The 19,127-nt window shown below is 32.7% G+C and overlaps 1 protein-coding gene across 9 annotated transcripts in view; it reads right to left on the reverse strand.

Moving 5' to 3' along the window:
* Fife (regulating synaptic membrane exocytosis protein fife) overlaps positions 1–19,127 on the reverse strand; it is a 261,312-nt gene that overhangs the window by 69,972 nt on the left and 172,213 nt on the right. The window contains exons 1-4 of one of the 9 annotated variants that reach the window (XM_074141660.1): positions 14,132–14,242; positions 13,795–13,943; positions 3,903–4,235; positions 2,692–2,914 (exon numbers count right to left, since the gene is read on the reverse strand). The exons of 6 other annotated variants lie outside the window; for them this stretch is intronic. The gene's annotated coding sequence lies outside the window, so the exon portion shown is untranslated. Of the gene's footprint in view, positions 1–2,691; positions 2,915–3,902; positions 4,236–13,794; positions 14,259–19,127 lie in introns of those variants that run through there. 2 more of the 9 variants (XM_074141645.1, XM_074141649.1) reach the window with 2 other exon arrangements.

The following is a 19,127-nucleotide window of genomic DNA, read 5'->3' on the forward strand; positions in this document are numbered from 1 at the left end:
TGCCGAAAATGAGCAAAAACGGCTTTTTCAAAAAATGTTCTTGTTCTTGTTCTTCTTGTTGTTGTTGTTGTTGTTGTTGTTACCTTTTTTGTAAACAACGTACAGCCTAAACGCGCGAACCGATTTTCATGAATGAGGTGTCATTCGATTCGGAATTTTATGTAGATGTGCCTTTTGGGGGTCTCGACCCTGTACATCGAATGGGAGAGGAGTTAGCCCCCTTTATGTAAGGCCCCCTTCAAAATTATTATTACTAATTACTCTGTAAATCTTGGCCCGATTTTGATAAAATTTGGTAGGATGATAGGGTTAGGGCTCCCCTACGTAACATTAAAGCGGCGATCAGCTCTTACACTTGTTAAGGGGAAGTATAGGAATCGTTTCAAATTATCGACACGTGAACCGATTTTCATGAATGAAATGTCATTCGAATCGAAATTTTGTACAGATTTGCACTTTAAAAGTCTCGACGCCGTGCCTCATAAGGAGGGGAGTTTGCCCCACCCAAATAAGGCCCTTTCTAAAACTATTATTACCAATATTTCTATAACGCTTAGTCCGATTTTGATAAAATTCAGCTCGAATAAGTGGTTAAAGCTCCTCTACATTGCTGATGCTCTTGCACCTACTAAGAGGAAGTACTGCAATCGTTTAAATTATCAATGAGTGAACCGATTTAAATCAATGAATTGTCGTTCGATTAAAAAATCTTTGCCTCTTTGCCTAGAAGTTCTGCAATCGCAGTTTATTTTTTTTACTCCTCTTAAAAGGAAGTAATGAAATCGCAGTTTAATTTTGTTATTCACGCACAAATACCTTCCTATGTTATTCAAAACGCTTTTTCAAAAAAAGTTGTTACTGAGGATGGTTTGAGGGACTTTAACGATAATCATTCTTTAAAAAGATCTCTCTAGTGGTAGTTACGGTTCCGACTTACCATCTTATCAGGTTATAATGATAGAATTGCTTATTCCAAATTTAAAAAAATCTGTAAAGCAGATATGTAACTTTGTAAAATAGACAAAAAGGAAAATCTATCCAAAAGGTACAAAAATCTCTTTAACAAAAACTTACAGTTTAAAATGTTAAGTATAAGGGTTGATTAAACGCCAAAAGGTACACAAATCAGCAAGCACCCAACATTTCATTAATTCTTCATTAATATTTAAGTAATTTTACTGCATTAATATTCATTAATATTTTTTAGAATTTATTAGATGTCACAGACCCTTATGCTGGCCACTTCATTTATAATATTTTTTTGTTATAATTATGATAAATCACACATATGTACATGCATGTTAAAGTAGAAAAAGACAAAGTTAGAGTAGGCTACTGTCTTGAATTCGTCTTACCAAAATATTCGAGAGCACAAATAACACACAGTTATAACAAGTAGATTATTCAACAACAATTATTGATTTCTCTATTGTAATTTAATTTTACTTATAGTAAAATACTGGAATAATTAGCTGTCCTAAAAATATACATATCTTATTTACTTTATATTACATATTACATTTTTTTTTATAAAAAAAAGTTTTGAATTTTTTAGCCTCATAATTTTTTTTTATTTTTTATAACGTTTTTCTTTTTAACCTGTAATTAATAGTTTGATTATTATAAATAACTAGATATTACAGTCAATCTACAGTGCTACTTGAACAAATATTTTGTAGACGAAAATGGCCAGCATAAGGGTCTGTGACATCTAATAAATTCTAAAAAATATTAATGAATATTAATGCAGTAAAATTACTTAAATATTAATGAAGAATTAATGAAATGTTGGGTGCTTGCTGATTTGTGTACCTTTTGGCGTTTAATCAACCCTTATACTAAACATTTTAAACTGTAAGTTTTTGTTAAAGAGTAAACTAAGTGCTCTCTATCTGTTTGTAAACAGTGATGTTTAAAGAACCCAAATCTATCCATTTGCCAGATTTGTAGCGTCTGAGAGCGAGCGAAAGTTAAATTATAAGGCCTGGAGATAATAAAAACGAAAGACAGCCGTCTTTCCACTTAGTGAGGTAATATGAGGCAGGAATTGGTGATAGATTCTTTCATGAGGTGCATTAACAAGTGTTGATGCTGATCATTCATGTCGTTATAGCAGCAGACCTGTCTTTGCTTACAAATCTCATATTTTAACGTACTTATAACACTCAACACACACACATTATTTATGTAAATAAATACAAAAATAAATATATAGAATGAGGCAGGGGAAAAGGGCGGGTAGTTGTGGGAGAGAAGAGTTTTCTTACTACTTTTCTTTGGTATCGGATGGATTCATTCTATACACACATTTTCAAGTAAAAACTCAATTTATATAACCTGATAAATTATAACATATCCCCTATCATATAAGAAATTGTTTGATTAATAAATAAGACTACTGTGAATTAAATAAATAAGAAAATGGACTGTACTAATCCTTTTCAAAATTCACGATCCACCTCAAATATAAAACAGAAATGACTAAAAATTTTACAAACTAGAAAAAAAAAAACGATAACGTTTGTTGGTGATTCCGAATCAGTTTAGGGCTCGATGGTATTTCATTTGTTGTTTTTTTTTCACTTCCATCAAGGTCACTGGGTGAATGTGACGGAGTTCAAAGCCGAAAAACTCCAATGTGATGGAAGTGCAAGAAAAAGCAGCGGAATAAAAAGCTGTAGTGAATAATACCTTTGTCAGTTTTTGCTTGTCATACACCTACAAACAGTACGTGACTTCAAACAGTAATGTGCGCCTGCCTCGAGTATTATTTCACTGCTTCTTCACAGAAAATAACGTCCCATGTATCCCTTAGTCAAATACACTACTCTTCTTACTAAATATATGTAACGACTGCTTCTGAGTTCAAGAGAAAATTAGAAATGGCACGCTTCTGCATCCAAGGGGTCTGCAACTACATTTTTTAGTGTTTATTTTCAGGAATATTTGCCACTTAGAAGATAATTTCAGATATCTTTTAATTAATTTTATTTATCTAGAATTTTTAAGATGATTTTAAATAGTTCACTAAACCTTTATTGATTTCCATAAAATTAATTTAACTAACTTTGTGAAAATCGTTACGTAAAACTTCATTTTTTTTTTTTAATATAGATGGACTTTATTCTTTTCGGTTTTATATTATGTATATATCGTAAATAAAGCATCGTTGTCCATGGCAACATAAAATCGATAGTATACATTCTGCGCAATTACAAACAATGATTTACTAATCACAAATGGATTTTATTCAAACATAATTCATTGCTCTCAGTTCCCTTCAGTTCTTCCCTCAGCATTAACCTTTGACCTATCTGAACTCTCCCTGGTTCTTTCCTTCTTTCTCCACAACCTTGAATGGACAGAGTTCAATCAGTAATTGCTATTAACGTAATTCATTCAGCCATTATATACGTCTACCAAAATAAATGGTCAAATCTTGCTAATGTTTGACGAAAATGATTGCTTCATATACTTCCAGCTGTGGTTTTTGGTTTTAACACAGAGTATTGTTTGAATGGGATCGCTTAGTAAACACAATCTAAGCACATCTGTTTCGATTGTAACAGTATTCCACATGAAATGACCTTAAACTATTGTTAAATGATAATTAACCACCATATTGATCGCTACATATTTAAACACATTGTTGATAGTGGTTGCTGAACTGTACTGATCGATTCATTCTCATGCATACACTCTCATCTACTGTTATTTCTGATATGTTCCTTTAATGTCCTCTTCTCTAAAACAAAATGTGGTGAATACTAACCTAATAACTTTGAATTTAATAAAATATGAAATATGCAAGAGTTTCGCTACAAATAATTTGCTAATTAAAATTTGTATGACAAAAATATCCGAATGCTGTTTTTGTCTGATCGATAATTTATATTTTTTACCTTCAAGGAAGTTATCCAGATGCTAAGGAAGGTAATAAGCCGAAGAGGTGTTCTTTAGAATACGGTGGTTGAAACTCCAACTAATTCGAGTTTTGGACGGCGATTGAACAACACGAGAAGCCATGCAATAGGATTGGTACCCTTCTTTCACGAACACCAGCTGTTATTGGTTTTCTTTCCGTAACATTCATCGATTTCTTGACAAAACATATCAGCGTGAGGTTAAAGTCTAGTTGCTCTGTGTTCCTCAAGCTGTTTGGGTAAGCTTCACAGTAGTTATTGAAGCATAATCTTGGATTACTTCGGATGGACAATACGTGGCCTGTCTTCGAGCTAAAAAATGGAATTATGTTCTAGATTTAAGAATTTCCTGATTGATTAAGTGTGAATTTATAAAAAGGAATTCACCCCAAAATTGTTTCATTGACACGTCGCAATAGTTTTGGAAAATAAGAAAAAGTTGAGGCTAAATAAAATATAATGACGCATTTTTAAAAAGTAGAAAATTTGCTGTATATTGTATACCAACAACATGGGCTTAAACTTGTCTCAAACCGTCACAAAATCCTTTCTAGCTGAAACCAAATACAAATGCAAATTTGTTTATTTTTTTTTAAGGACAGTATTTTACGAATGTGCTTTACATTCGGCAGCGATTCTTGTTTACATCACCACTGAGTTAAACTGGGTACCAATGGGAAAAATTGACCGTGAGAACTTGTAGCAATAACTGCTAATTATTATATTATTCATTTATGAACATATCTTCTGGTGGTACAATACCTTATATAAGAGGTCAAAATGTTTACATGTCCTTCGTTTTTCTCAGAGAACTTTATTGTGATTCGTTCTGGTTTTTTACCCCCACGAAGGAAAGCAATTTGCGAATAATCAATTCTTTTATTTGTTTTGAATTTGCTGCAACTTATTTGAAACTATAGAATGGCGCTGTGTAAATCAATATTGGCCTGACCAAAACTACTATATTCATATTATATTTGTAATGCTCAATGTTGGCTGCCTACTCTTTATGCTTTACCTACATGACATTGATCGTGATGTGCTGTGTGAAAGTGAATTGCCTACATATGGTGACACCTAAATCTGGCAAAGTCTGGCAAACAAAACTTTTAACCAAACGGAGGATGGTAGTTACTGAACAAATAATCAAGAGTATTTCAACGGTATTATAACTACCAGCCTCCGTTTGGTTAAAAGTTTTGTTTGCCAGACTTTGTAGTCAAAATTACTACGAAAACTATTTAACGCACCATTCTATATTTCTAACTTCGCCATCTTTCGTTAAAGATCTTGCTGAAACTCGTTTCTTAAAATTTCATTCCACTACAACAGCTCATCCTAACCCTCTCATAGAACACCTTTCTTCTTTCACATTATCAGGTAATCCTTTAAGGAGATTAAAGAGAAGATGGCCCCGCGATCTACTCTCATCCATCATAAAAGCAGTATAGCAAGAGCACGTTAATGGAGTGTCGCCACTGGGTGACTTCTCCGATCCATATTCATGATATAGGTCATCTTATATCACATTTTCTTGTTGCAACAGTTATTGCAGTTGTGAATTTCAATAAAAGATTTTTTAAAAAAAGTTTTGTTGGTTGAAATTTGAATTTCCCAACGTTAAAAATATCTTAATGTTCTGCGCTTAATTTAGCTAACTCTCTGCGAAGGTTTATACAGTGTGGCTTCTTCAGCAGAAAGATGTTGCTTGTGAGGTATGTTCTTAAGAAATATAAACCAAGCACCCTACCCGGAGGAACCTTGGAATTACCCGTCCTGTTGCGGAAATTTCTTCCCATCAAGTATAAATGATTTATTTCCTCAAATACTCCGGAAAATGATAATTTATCAGATTGTGTGCAATTCCATAAGGCTATACTGTATCAAACTCTCCTTGGATGCCAAGCTTTGACATACACGTATGCTTTTTTTCATTGAACTGTTTAGTTTCGTGTTCAGAGGATCAAGTAAAGTGTTTAGTTGTTGCTTTGTGAACCCTAACTTTTGTGTGTTAGTATATGATTCTCTTTTAAGTGCTCTAACATTATATTTACAATTACCTTTTCTACTGTTACTCTTTTATTGCAACAAGTTTCCAGTTCTAGCTAAGTCACGTTGAAAAGTTTCTGCTGTGATGGGTAATATTGTAACGTTATTATTTTATTTTTTAATGGTAAGTAAAGTAGGCTTATAGCCTACTATATCATTTTCTTGTATATAATTAACTATCTAAATAAAAGGATGGTTACTGAATGTTGCCACTGTTTAACGAAGATGGAGATGGCCGAGGAGAGGGTAACTTGGTGTTGTGATAAGGTATCAACAGGTTGGGCTACACAACACTTTCACCCTCCGTCCTCGTCGTACAACACCCCACTCTGCTACACTTCTACACTTGTTGAACCATCGCTTTCCCCGCCTCTGCTTTCCATTGATTGATTCAATGTACAACTTAATGCGCTGCTACCCAGTTATCCTTTCTAATTGAATTGTAGCAGATTTAACTGCATAAATTCTTAAATTCCAAATCAGTAAATCGCTTCTTTAAACTCTAAATTGATTAACAGCAAACTGCGTCTAAAGCCATGTTTATTTAGCGAAATAAATAAATAAAATCTAATGTTTCCGCCATCTTGGTTTATGTGGTACTATAATTTGACTTGATTCTGAAATAATTACCATTAATTTTTTTTTAGCCCAATGTTGCCACAAACTGGTTTGTATCTTTTCATTCTTCCACAAGTTCAGCTGTGTCAGGGGTAAACAATATTCATAAAAGAATAAAGAGCTTCATAAAAACGAGGAAGCGCCTTGGTAAATAGAATATTGACTGGCAGCGAAGCAGCCTAGAGTGACGCCACCCTAAGGTTGCCATAACAACTCTACCGCCCGACACCTCTTCTATCTTCTTGTCGTCATTGTACTTCATAGTTCTATAAATAGATTCTTGGCCACTCCCTGATTTTTCTAGTCCATCTACTGCTTATTATCATTTTTCTAGTAAAGTAATACAAAAGTTTTATTACGTACATGGTGGAGCAATGGTTCATTGAATCTAGCACGTTAAAATGTTCTAGAACAGTTTAGATCAATATTAGCTACAGGTGGCCGTTCATACTGTGGCTTAGGCGGGCATTCTTCCTTTAGCATGTTATCTCCTTTGCTTCTGTCCAATAAATATTTAAAGTTAAGTAACACTTTATTCGAATACGTAAACAATGTATTTAGCAAGTATTTGTGTTGTTAGTGACGCGGAATCTCCTCAGTTGGTTTGTGGTTAGTGAACTCTCATCATTAGGCAGAACTCTTTATTTACAGAACCCACTAACCTTACCTTAACTAACCAGTTCTTTCTCGGTAGAGAACCTTACTCACTATCACCGGACAGTGCATTCTCGTTACAGAACTCATTATCTATCTGGCTCGTTAAGTCCACACTTATAGTTTTGTGGAGGTTAATGATGTTTTTCTACTTGAAGTAGTAAGCTATACAAGATAGACTAAAGAAAGCTTGGTGAGCACAATAGGACTGGAATTGTCTCTTCTAAAAGGTATATGTAAATAGCAACCATTTAAGCTGTGGCAATAGCTGTTCAAGTCTACGTCATGCGATAGAAAGCAGCAATCTTCATCTTTAGAAAGAAGTGGCTAAGGAGAATTTGATTCCTTCCTTGAACACTATATATTTTTAAAATTTAAGGCGCGTCTACCTCTAACGTTATCTGTCTTAATTCATTATTGCACTTTCTAACTGCATTCAGATGCACAAAATACCATACATTGCTAGGCAAACCACTTACTACAATAAGTTAACTAACTCAATTTCCTTTGTTCATGCTAAGGTTTGCCAAGACTCACTCTACTTACGTACACAAATGTTCAAATTTTAAAGCTTTCTTGGTAATACATATTTTTTACTCATTTATTTACAAACTCCATCACAAATACTAATGCACCTTTTTCTTTGTAAAAAAAATGAAAGAAAAAGTTACTGGTAAGTGCACGATGACAGTTTTTTTTATAAATATCCTCTTGGTGCAGCACTATGGATTCCTTTATAAAAAAGATCCGTCCGCTTGAAATGTTTACTTTGTGTACTAGTGAACCACAACCACTTTTCCTGCAGCGCATCCCTTGACAGCTTCTAAGATTTCTTTTCTTTGCCTGATGCTTGAGTACTCTAAGAAAATTTTTATTTTCATCACCAAAATCTTTTTCCTAAGATTTGTGTTTACAAGTTTAGCTGAAGAAGAATTTAATGCTATAAAATGGTATGCAAAAATTATGAAATATTATTAATCTAAAGCAAATAAAACAGTAGTGTGGCCCCATTTAAAACTTATACATACATGACTAAGTACCTGAAAATTAAATTAAACTAACCAAGATGAAACTGGCATTGAATACAAAACGGCACCAAATTAATAGAAAATGACAGAACTTCTCACAACTTACAATCCGTATCTATCAAAGCTGTCATATTTACGATATACATTCAATGTGGCGGAAGTACCGTACGATGACATAATGGAAATTACTGGTTTAAGTACTTTACAGTTTCGAAGACAAGCCACGGACTTAATTTTTATTTTCAAAATTCTAAATAATAATATTAACTGTCCTGAACTGTTGTCATTGTTAAATTTTCATGTGCCAACAAACAGTACTCGACAAAGACAAGTGTTTTCTAAAGTGAGCCATGGTACTAACTATCGTAAGTTCAGTTATTTTCCAAGAGTTGCGGATCAAGTTAATCATCTACCCGCTGATATATTTGATTTATTCAACACCAACATAATCGAGTTAAAACGTTTGTTAAATGACTGATTTGCGGTGATTGGTACTAGGGAAAACTTATTAATTAATTATTATTATTAACCGGTTATTTGTGATATTATTAAGATTTATTAATTAAGTAAAGTTTCTCTATTTTTAAAGTATATTTTATAGTACATATTTTGAAGTAATTTTTATCTATTAAGTAAAGTATGTGTATATATTATTTTTATTTCTATTCTACGATATATATATGTATAAATGTTAAGTTATTATTAAATGTTATTTTAAATTATATTTCTTTGTAACTGGGTGATTGCCCGTTTTGTAAATAAATAAATAAATAAAATGTGCACTTCTAGTAACTATTCCCCCTCCAAAGAGAAAGGTTCCTATTTGTTTTGGATCGAGATTGTAAATAGGTGAATAAAAACTATCGATAACCTAGCAGATGCTTTAATTAAAATTTGTACGTTTTGTTTAAGTAGATTGTGTGTCCTTAGACAATCATAAATTCGATGAGTGAACACAACTTATCTTCATAATTAATGTATAAATTGAGTTAATTACAATAATAACTGGCTTGCTTAGAAATTTTATTAATTTTAATAGTGTCTTTATTTTAGCCCAGAATTCCGTTAGGAAGGGCACTATGGTAATAAAACATGCCATTCTGATTAGAAGCTAAGGCTTCACTAGGAGATAAGTAGAGTGAAGAGTGCATAATTATACAATTATAATAATGCTTTCCGGTAAAGAACGCTAAGAGTAGGTAGCTCTTTTCTACGAAATGATACAGCGATATAAAAAAGTAGGAGCTAGATTGTTGCTCCTCGAAAAATAAAGGCTCGAGTGTTTAATAAAGCCTAAAATATTCTTGCTTTTTATTTCTAAAATGATTTTTAATTCATTGAACCCAAAAGTTCCTTGTAATTATGGTCCCAAGAGATATGGAATAAAATATTGATTAAATGCTTAACTGTTTAATTATAAGTTGTTCTCGGTAAGAGAAGAGTTTCTCTTATATATATTTTAATATATTTTAAGAAACTTTGTTTCAACGTTTATTTTCTCCACTTAAACAAATATATTAAAATTATCAAATATAAATAGTTAAATGATCTTTCCAGGTTTAAATAGTAGGATACAATCATTTTTTGACCAAAATAACGAAACCATATTCTGTAAAATCACCTAAATTCTTTAAATCTAAAAACCTAGCAATGTTTTTTAATATCACTAGAGACTTACAATTGGCCAAACTGTAACTGTACGGCTCTTTAGAAATATGCATAATCTTGCACTTTTCTCCAGAACCAGAGGGCGTATTCTTCATAAATAGTGTTTTTAAATTCTTTTTTTATTTTACTAATTTTGGGCGAAATTACTAAGAATTCATTCTGTAATGTTCTAACGTTTGAAAAATTTCGACTGATCTTTCGATTAGAATAATTTTTTATTATTAAACTAGATTCCAAATTACATAAAAAGGATAACGATTCTTAAGATTTGTACTGAAACCAACTGCTCAGATTTCACACAATGTAAAGATGTCTTCTCTTCATCCTACATGAAATATTTTATTATTCTCATTAAATTTGTCCATCCAGGGACTTAATTTTGTTCTTTTTTTTTGACATTAGTAGGCCAGCACGAGTTTTCTTATTTCCAAGACGAGAAAGTGTACATTGAATTATGTGAGGGTTAATGCATGTACAATATAAGAGCTAATTGTAGCTTAGAAAACGTTGCACAACTGTAGCAATAAGTTTGTTGAGTACTGTTGCCTTGGGTCAATGAGAATTCATCATGCACAACTACCCAAATTCTCACTCAACAAACAATTTTCCTTGGGTTAAGGTTCAAAAAACGTGATAGGTAATTTTGAAGTGGAATTAATATAAGAAGTTTAAAGAGAATCGTTAGTCATTTTTGAGAGAATCAAATTAATAAAGTTATACTTCAAGACACCGAATTCAGGCCCATAACCTTAATATTAGAATTTCTAAAGTACCAAAGTGAAAACCAAGTTTGTGCTATCTGTAAAATTTAAGTTTTTAAATATATTAACGTATGTTAGAATTATAATTTTATTTCTTTTCACTCCATCATTATCAACCTCCGGTTTTACTATGCCGTAGAATGTGTTGATTTTAATTACTTTTGTGTATGTATATTATTTTATTAATAAAGCATTACCTATTATTATTATTATTATTATTATTATTATTATTATTATTATTATTATTTTGTTACATGTGTTAGAACATTCACATTAGACAGAGTATTCATTATACATTGAGTAAGTTTGTTAGGTTAACCAAATTATTATTACCAAATTCAATAAAATTTAATTTTGTTAAGAAGCTAGATTTACATGTGTCTTATGTTTAGTGAGCGGCAAAGCTGGGGTAGAAGAGCTGCAAGCGTACATTTGAATTTAAATGGAATAATAGGAGCAGGAAGACAAATAGTTGTGGACAGAACTAGGAATGGATAGGAAATGATTGTGTGGATGCTTGCACAGTTCAGAAGAGGTCCTGCATCCCCATCTACTCTGCATCCCCAGCATACTCAGCGCATACATTGTACTTTTCTACTTGATATTCTTACACACACCAAAAGGAAATATCTTTTTATAATTAGTTCAATGCACCGCAACAATTTACAATAAGGGTATGAATATTACAATTTAATTTAATTTTTTTCATTTTTATTGTTCTTCCATGATTCTACATTTTGTGTTTTATTATAATGTAATAAACTCTAAAGAATACAGAAAGCAACTGTCAAATTTAATTAATTTTAAGTATTGTTGCTAAATCAAAATTACTTTTTTTAAAAATCTTTTATTCGAATTTACAACTGCAACGGTTGTTGCAATAAGCAAATATGGTACCTGATAAAAAAGAAAATAAAAGAAAATCATGAGTGGAGAAGGCACCCAGTGGTGTCACTCCAGTAACGTGCCTTGCTATACTGCTCTCACGGTAAGAGAAGATCACGAGGCCATCTTCTCTTCGATCTCCTTAGAGGATTACCTGTTGATGTGGAGGAAGATAGGTGTTCTATGAGAAGGTTAGGATGAGCTGCTGTAGAGGAATGAAATTTGAGAAAACGAATGATAGCAAAAGATCTGTAATGAAAGGGATTTTGAGGTCATTATGGATAGTGAGGTTATATACATAGAATGGAGCGCTAAGAAGTTTTCAAAGTATTTTTGACTGTAATGTCTGGAGGCATAGTGAATTGGAACGCTTAGTCGAGCTCCATACTTCGATGCCGTATGACCAAATAGGTCGCAGTAGCAGTAGATATAAAGTCTTTTGCTATGTAGGTTAAGTTTCGAACGTTTGTCAAGTAGTCTGGCGAGAAGTTTGTAGTGTTGGTTAGTTTCTTGTCTTTTCAGTCTAGTATGGGGATTCCATGTCAACCGTTTGTCTAGGTGCAATCCAAGGTAGCGTACTTTGTCCACAGTGGTGTAGGAGTTTGGTTCAAGATGATTGGAGGTAGGATTTTCCGTCTAAGAGTAAATACTATATATTTTGATTTCGAAACGTTAGTTTTGATTCGCCATTTGTTTAAGTCAGTTCTGTAAGTGGTTGATGTGCATTTGAAGAGCTCTGTAGCGATAAGGAGGATCGGAATGAGGAAATAAGTTTGCAGTATCGTCAGCAAAGGTGGAAAGAATGGTATTTGGATGTTGAGCTTAAATTACATTTAAATTTAAATACTTTATCGAGATTGATAGTGCTTGAGTAGCCCCGACTATTAGGTAAAATTAAGGGCTTTTTGAAAGCTCTTGGGTAGTATATAACTACACGACTATGTCCTTTCAGCTTCAGTAAAGCTTGGTTTCCGTCCTTTTCGTCCACTACTTGCTAATAGATAAAGTAGACTGAAAAAAACCGGCGTTAATTTATCAAATAAGTTTAGCTTTAAATAATTCGTTAATTTAGAGGGCAAGTTTATGGTGGCATTACTTCTTACTTTGTCATTTTCTTAAACGTTTTTTAAAAGTAGTAGCTATACAAGTCCAGTTGAACTCATTAGAAGAGAGTGGGCTGTCAACTCAGTTGATTGTATTTCATTTAATTGTCAGTAACATGTAATGTCCACTAAAAGATAAATCAGACGTTGCAATTTTGCAAAAAAACATACGAGTATTTTGTATTAAGTATAAATAAATTCAGTCAGTGTTAGAAGTATTTCCGTGCAAGCTTCTAGGTTTGTAGCCTGCCCTAATAGTACAGTGTCTGGTAGGTGAATAGTTTAGGTGTGCCAATTTAAAGTAGACGCCCTTAGCAACAATCTGCTACTCCCTAAGTGCTGTGTCAATGTTAGAGAGTAGGGTTGGCGTAAATGGTCTTTTGCTTGTTTGGTTAAAGTGTTGCGCCTAAGATGCCTGTACATTTTTAGAGACAAAAGTTTTTATTAAAGATTATATAGCGTCATATGTATTTTTTTCAATATTTCTGGATTGTTTCAAAGTTGCATCCAAGATTCACTAATCAGTGTGTAAACTAACGGAAGAATTTTAATATAAATAATTTATTTAATAGTAAATTAAATAACTTTTTAGTTAATAATAAGCTTTTTTTTCGGGTAAGTTCAATGGATATGGCAAAAATAACAATACCAATTTAAGATATTTTCATTTCTAAAATATTTTTTAATGTTGAAGTTATTTTAAGTGGCTTTAAGCAATCGAGAATAGTTGTTTTGCACATATTTTTTTCATGTTCACTGTTTCTGCACAGTTAATTCACATATTTACTTCTTCCATAAATTACACTCTTAATTAGTCACATTAAGTTATCATAGCGTTATTTTTTAGCAAGAAAAGGAATCTCCATATAGACCTTATTTCATAGCCGTCATTGGATTGCGAGAAGAGAAAGGGACTGCAGAACGACAACGAAATGATTGAAAATTGAAAAAGATCGTGTTTTTTTTAGCAATATATTGTCATTGGAGGCATTAAACGCCAACAGTAGCTACAAAGACCACCTTGGTAGTTTTTTCAGCTCACAAAAAACACAATTATTGTGGAAAAACTAACGTAGTGAGTTATTATTGATCAAATCTTACTTACCAATAATTTCTTTAGGTGTTGAATGCGCAACAAATGAATACTTCAGGCTAATGAAGAAATATTTATCCACCACGCTAACAATTAATTCTGTTAATATGTAAGCAGGGGCTTGAACGGTTTGTAACAGGCACTTGTACTAAAAATTCCGCCTTGGGAAAGAAAAAAGCGTTGATGTTTTTAGTGTTTTTTTGAAATTAGACCAAGAAACTGTCAGTTTGGTGCAAAACAAGTTTGTCTTGTTTAATTTCTTTCAAACTTTACGTTACTCTTAGGTTATTAAAGTTATAATTTATTAAAGTGATTGATTGAGTTATCAATTAGTAGTTATTTTGCCAACCTTTAATTTCTGGTTTTTGATATGACGGGGTAATTTAGAGAGCCTCAGAGATAATCGAGGTTACGCTCGGACTGAGAGTGTAATGCAAAATTAAAAGCTATATTGCGTGCACGATTCTCATCAATATGGTTATGACACTGTGAGGTTATGCCAGTACACTTCAGCTACCAAGGTAGAGTGCGGTACCTGGCGTTATGTCAATGATGCAATCATAACTATATTCCCAGATGTTAGTTATGTTTTCATATCGTGTTCACTTTTTCAAGGCATTGTTTGCTACAACAATGAGATGCTTGATAAAACATAACTAAAATACACTGACTTCAAAGTATTATAAATTCCACATAAGACGCATGTGGATTAGAAAGAGTTTGGGGTTTTAGTTAGACAAGAAAATAGTAAATTGTATATGGAGGTGAACATAAGGCTTTGTAAAAGCCTTTGGTTTTGTCAACCAGCTAGCTGATGTTCCATCTCCGGACGAACCTGAGGGCAGAGCCGGTTATTGTGTGTCAGGTGCTGTCATTCCGCTGGTCCAGCCGAGAGAACCCCTATGAAAGTTACTATCACAGCCCAACTATCCCCAACTTAACGCTCTGCCACAGACATATCACTTTTCCACCACCTACTTTTTGTAAAAAAAACATTATTGCTATTCACTAAGCATCAGATTTTATAGTATTTTATATTATTATGACAAATAGTATTGTTAATGATATTTATCTACTGTTCAAACTGTAAACTTTATTTATTCAGCCCTAATTCTAATTTTAAATTTTTTGTTTTTACTTTAATTAACCCAAAAGTAATATATTTCTTCGCTAAAATGTTTTTTTTTTTTAACCTAGTTTAGAAAAGGGCTGAATCTAACTCTTAACAAACGTTGATAAGATAATAGATTATGGCAGCTCTCTCTAATTATTTATTCAAATGCAGGCAAAAGCCTAAACTTTAAAGTGAAAATAATATAAATTTGCAAAATTTACAATTATCTAAAGTAGTGAACAACAAAAAAATCTGATAAAATTATCAAAATACATACAATGAAAATAAAAGAAAAGAATAATAAAACTTGATTTAAAGGTAATACTGGTTTGCATCTTTTCGTAATGGGTGCTAAGTCATGTGGGGTATTAAGGGGAAACGAATCAGCCGGCCAACTGGCCAGGAACGGAGCTAACACTCCTTTCATTGACCTGGAACCTGACCTGGGGATCACCAAGGCTGCAGTTCGAGAGGCTCTCAGAGACTGGATCTGGAGAGAGAGGCAAGAAAAGAACTGGGTGATGTGTACTGGGGTCAACTTCAGCAAGACTATGATGCGTTGGCTGTGTAAACAAAGAACCAAGAAATCACGGTAGCATCTGTGCAAGGTGGGGCTTATTAGCTCGGAACCGTTGAGCAGATTGTGTCAGGAAGAGGAGGAGACGGCCTCTCATCTGCTGTTCGATTGCGTTGCAGTCGAGCGGTTGCGCTATGAATCCTTTGGAACTTTGAGACCAAAGGAGATAGTAGCGCAAAAAGAACTAGTAGAGAAAGTCCTCAAACTCTTTATTAGGGAAGGTTTCGCTTACTAGGCCCAAAAAGGGAAGGACACAATGGCTGTGGTGCCGTGGGGCATAGGTCCCGTCCCACTATTGTAAACATAATCGTGAAGTTAATATAAGTGGGATTTGAATAATATAATAAAGATAGTTGAACAATAATAAGCAAAACAAAGTAAGTTCGGTAAGAACTAGAAATTAAAATTATTTTTACGATATGCAGCGTTTAAAAAAAGATAAGCGGGAAAACGCCATTCTTACTAACAGTAGATAACTGGAAGACAAATAAATTATGAATGTAGGACTGTATTTCTGCTATTCTATCCTTTTGTGTGAATACTTGGCTCACAAATTGAAACGCCTTTGTGACCTTTTTTTTACTGACTGTACAAATATTTATTAATTTGTATACAAATTATGTTGAAAGATTGTTTAAGTACCTGGGAGATGGAAATAAAAACATAATGTTCTAATGATCGGCCTGCTTACTATCTCGGATTTTCGAGGATTTAAATTACAATTTTGACAAGCTGTGACACATAATTGAAACATTCAATTTCCTTAGAGAAAAAAATATTCCTTTTCATATCGAAGTAATTACATTGTTTACAGTTTATTATAGAGATTTCCAATATTTCAAGTCTACTTTTGTAACTGTTGAGGCAGTAATCAAAATCAATTAAAAAATAAATAATAATAACAAAAGAATGCCTTGTGCTTTGATAAATGTTTTTCCGCTCTAGTTAATTTATATTCTCTCTAATTTACTAATTTCTGTACGAGTATCTTTGCCAATATACTTGCAGAGAGAGGAACTTTTTTAACTTGCAAAGCAAACGGATTAGAGCCTTTGTAAATATTCAAAGCTTTTAACACTTAGGAATAGAAAAAGAGAGCAGAAGAGTGTCCTTTTCCCTTTTCTTTTTTTTTTAAACTTGCAGAGGTCATTTAGGTGATGGGGTTTTTCTTAATTTTTTTTAAGAAAATTAATCCTATTCAATATTATATTATGGTTTTTGTTATTTTTTGTAGTGACACAATTTAAATGTCAAAAAACAAATTTGTTTGGAGCACAAAAAAAGAAAAACAAGAAAAAAGTCAAATAGCGGAAAAACCACAGTTGTGATACTACTACATTTTAATCTCTTGCAGTGAAACTGCACTGCAATCGAAATCCTACTGTTTAAATATTTACAATTATACCATAAATGTAGTAATGTTGCGCTCACCCATGCTTAATGACTAATATAAGTTATAATGCAATGTATTATATTTAAGTTACAAAAGTATTTAAGTTACAATTTAATTTAGAAGGTTAATTTTCATTTGTTATGATTATTTTTTTACATTATGTATTTTATTATTTTCTTTATTTAAGTTATGTTTAATTTTTATCTTGTATTATTTGTTTATAAAATGATTTGTGTACGCAACTCCTTCTGTACACCTTTTTGATAAAAACAGAATAAATAAATATATAATATATAAATATACAGTTTAATCTCTTAAGAGATAATAAGGCGACATCCGTCCAGGACGTCTAGAAAGATAATCAATAAGCACACGGGATGAAAGGCAATGAATTAAAGGATTGTAGTGAGAGGTTCGTGGAATTTGTTGTATCGATTTTTGACGATAATTTAAGGAAGCAGACGTTGAGGATTTGTGTAACGTTGTTTGGTACAATTTTTGAAAACGACTCCTGCGATTTTCCTCATGTTGGTACTTATTGCGTTCAAATTTATAACATTTATTTGATCGAGGTTTGGGTTCCTTCTATATTAAAAGCTTCTTCGTTTTCTATAAGTTTTTAGTGTTTAGAACTGTTAATAGACTATTTTTCCTCTACATTTTTAAATAACCTTGTACACTTTACTACGAAAACTATTGTGGTCTTTGACTCATTTCAAATTGACTAATTTCAAGGAATCATGACGTTTCTTATAATGTAAATCTAATACATCTAGATGCATTAGATGTATTACTTGGGAGGACCCAAGTAATAATCATTTATCTTGATTTTAAGAATTACAGGTTTCATTACAGCTATATTAGCAAAATATTGACTGCAAGCTCCATCGTGGGTGCCAGATTCGCTCGAAAGAATTCAAATTATCGATACTGGCAAGAAAAGTGCCGCTAAATTCGATGAAGAACTTCTATTAATGATAATGGGCTTAGGAAATTGGTTGTGATACTGATTGACTTAAAAGCCCAATTATCCATCTAAGGAACCCGATATATTTCTTCGGGAGTGTAAGAACTGCCTCACGATATTAAAAGAAGAACGCAGAATTCAAGTCATACGATGAATCTCTGCCTACTGCGGACAATCAGGCTCATCTGTGGAGAATAGGCATCGCGAATGACTTCATGTGTATGTGATGTCGAGGAAATGTAATGAACACAGATAATGTAGAAATGTGTTTGGCATTAGAGGACACAAGAAAAAGTATCGATCACTTGAACCTATTAGGAAGAGTCAGTTACTGGATTGCAAGAAACCAAAATGCTTTACTGCCTCAGTAATAATAATTATAATAATATTAAACAAATTCTTGGCATAATAAAAAAAAAAATGTTCTCAAATAGTTGCCCTGTAAAATAGTTCTATTTAAACGAGGGCGTAGGAGTCCTGCAAATAAGTAGTCTCAAAGCTTGCTTGCTCTTTATAAAGTAAAAAACTCTTTTGGACGACGGTGAAGGAATTAATAGCTAACTAATTAATAACTAATGAAATTTTGCAACGAGGTCCCACGAAAGCAGTAAAACCTATGATAGATAAGACGTAATTTTTTTTATTTAAAAAAAGCACGTATATATCAGAGTTTTTTGTGTAAAAGTACTAATGATTGTTGGTAGTTCATTGAAGCATCCTTCTCTTCATGTCCAGTCTACCCGAACAATGTTTTGTTTCCATTGGCAATTGCAAGCCTGTAAATGGTGAGCAATTATTGAGCAGAAACTTGGAAAGGAATAGTCTTTTCAATTACAATACACATTTTCAATAAAAGCTTCCGACTAGTTGGAAATGTTTTTCAGAAAGCTAGCTAATGATAAAATTGGCAATTCAAATATCTCAGAAACGAATTTCAAATGGCTTTAACAAAAAAATATATCATTGAAACAAGTACTACAACATAAAAAATATCTACGGTTTTAGGTTCAAAGAGACAGATTTACAAACAACAAGCCCGGAGAAATTGAAATATGGAGCAAGTTAACAGGGAAAGCCTCCCAACCTACTGGGAATTCAGCCCTCCGACCGTAACACCCTCTTTTGTGGTGAACCAGAGTGTGCATTAGCAACGACCTCTTTCCTTCTCAGAGTGAGTTTGTAATTTAGAAGTTCTTCTTTATGTGAACTCAGTTTTGTGTCATTTACATTCTTTTTAAAGTGCACAATGACAAAAATGAAAAATCTAGTTGGAATTCTCAAGCCACTTATTCTC

This window comes from Rhodnius prolixus, unplaced genomic scaffold, assembly GCF_049639745.1.
Source record: "Rhodnius prolixus isolate KJV_2025 unplaced genomic scaffold, Rpr scaffold_1, whole genome shotgun sequence".
NCBI classification, from domain to species: Eukaryota; Metazoa; Arthropoda; class Insecta; order Hemiptera; family Reduviidae; genus Rhodnius; species Rhodnius prolixus.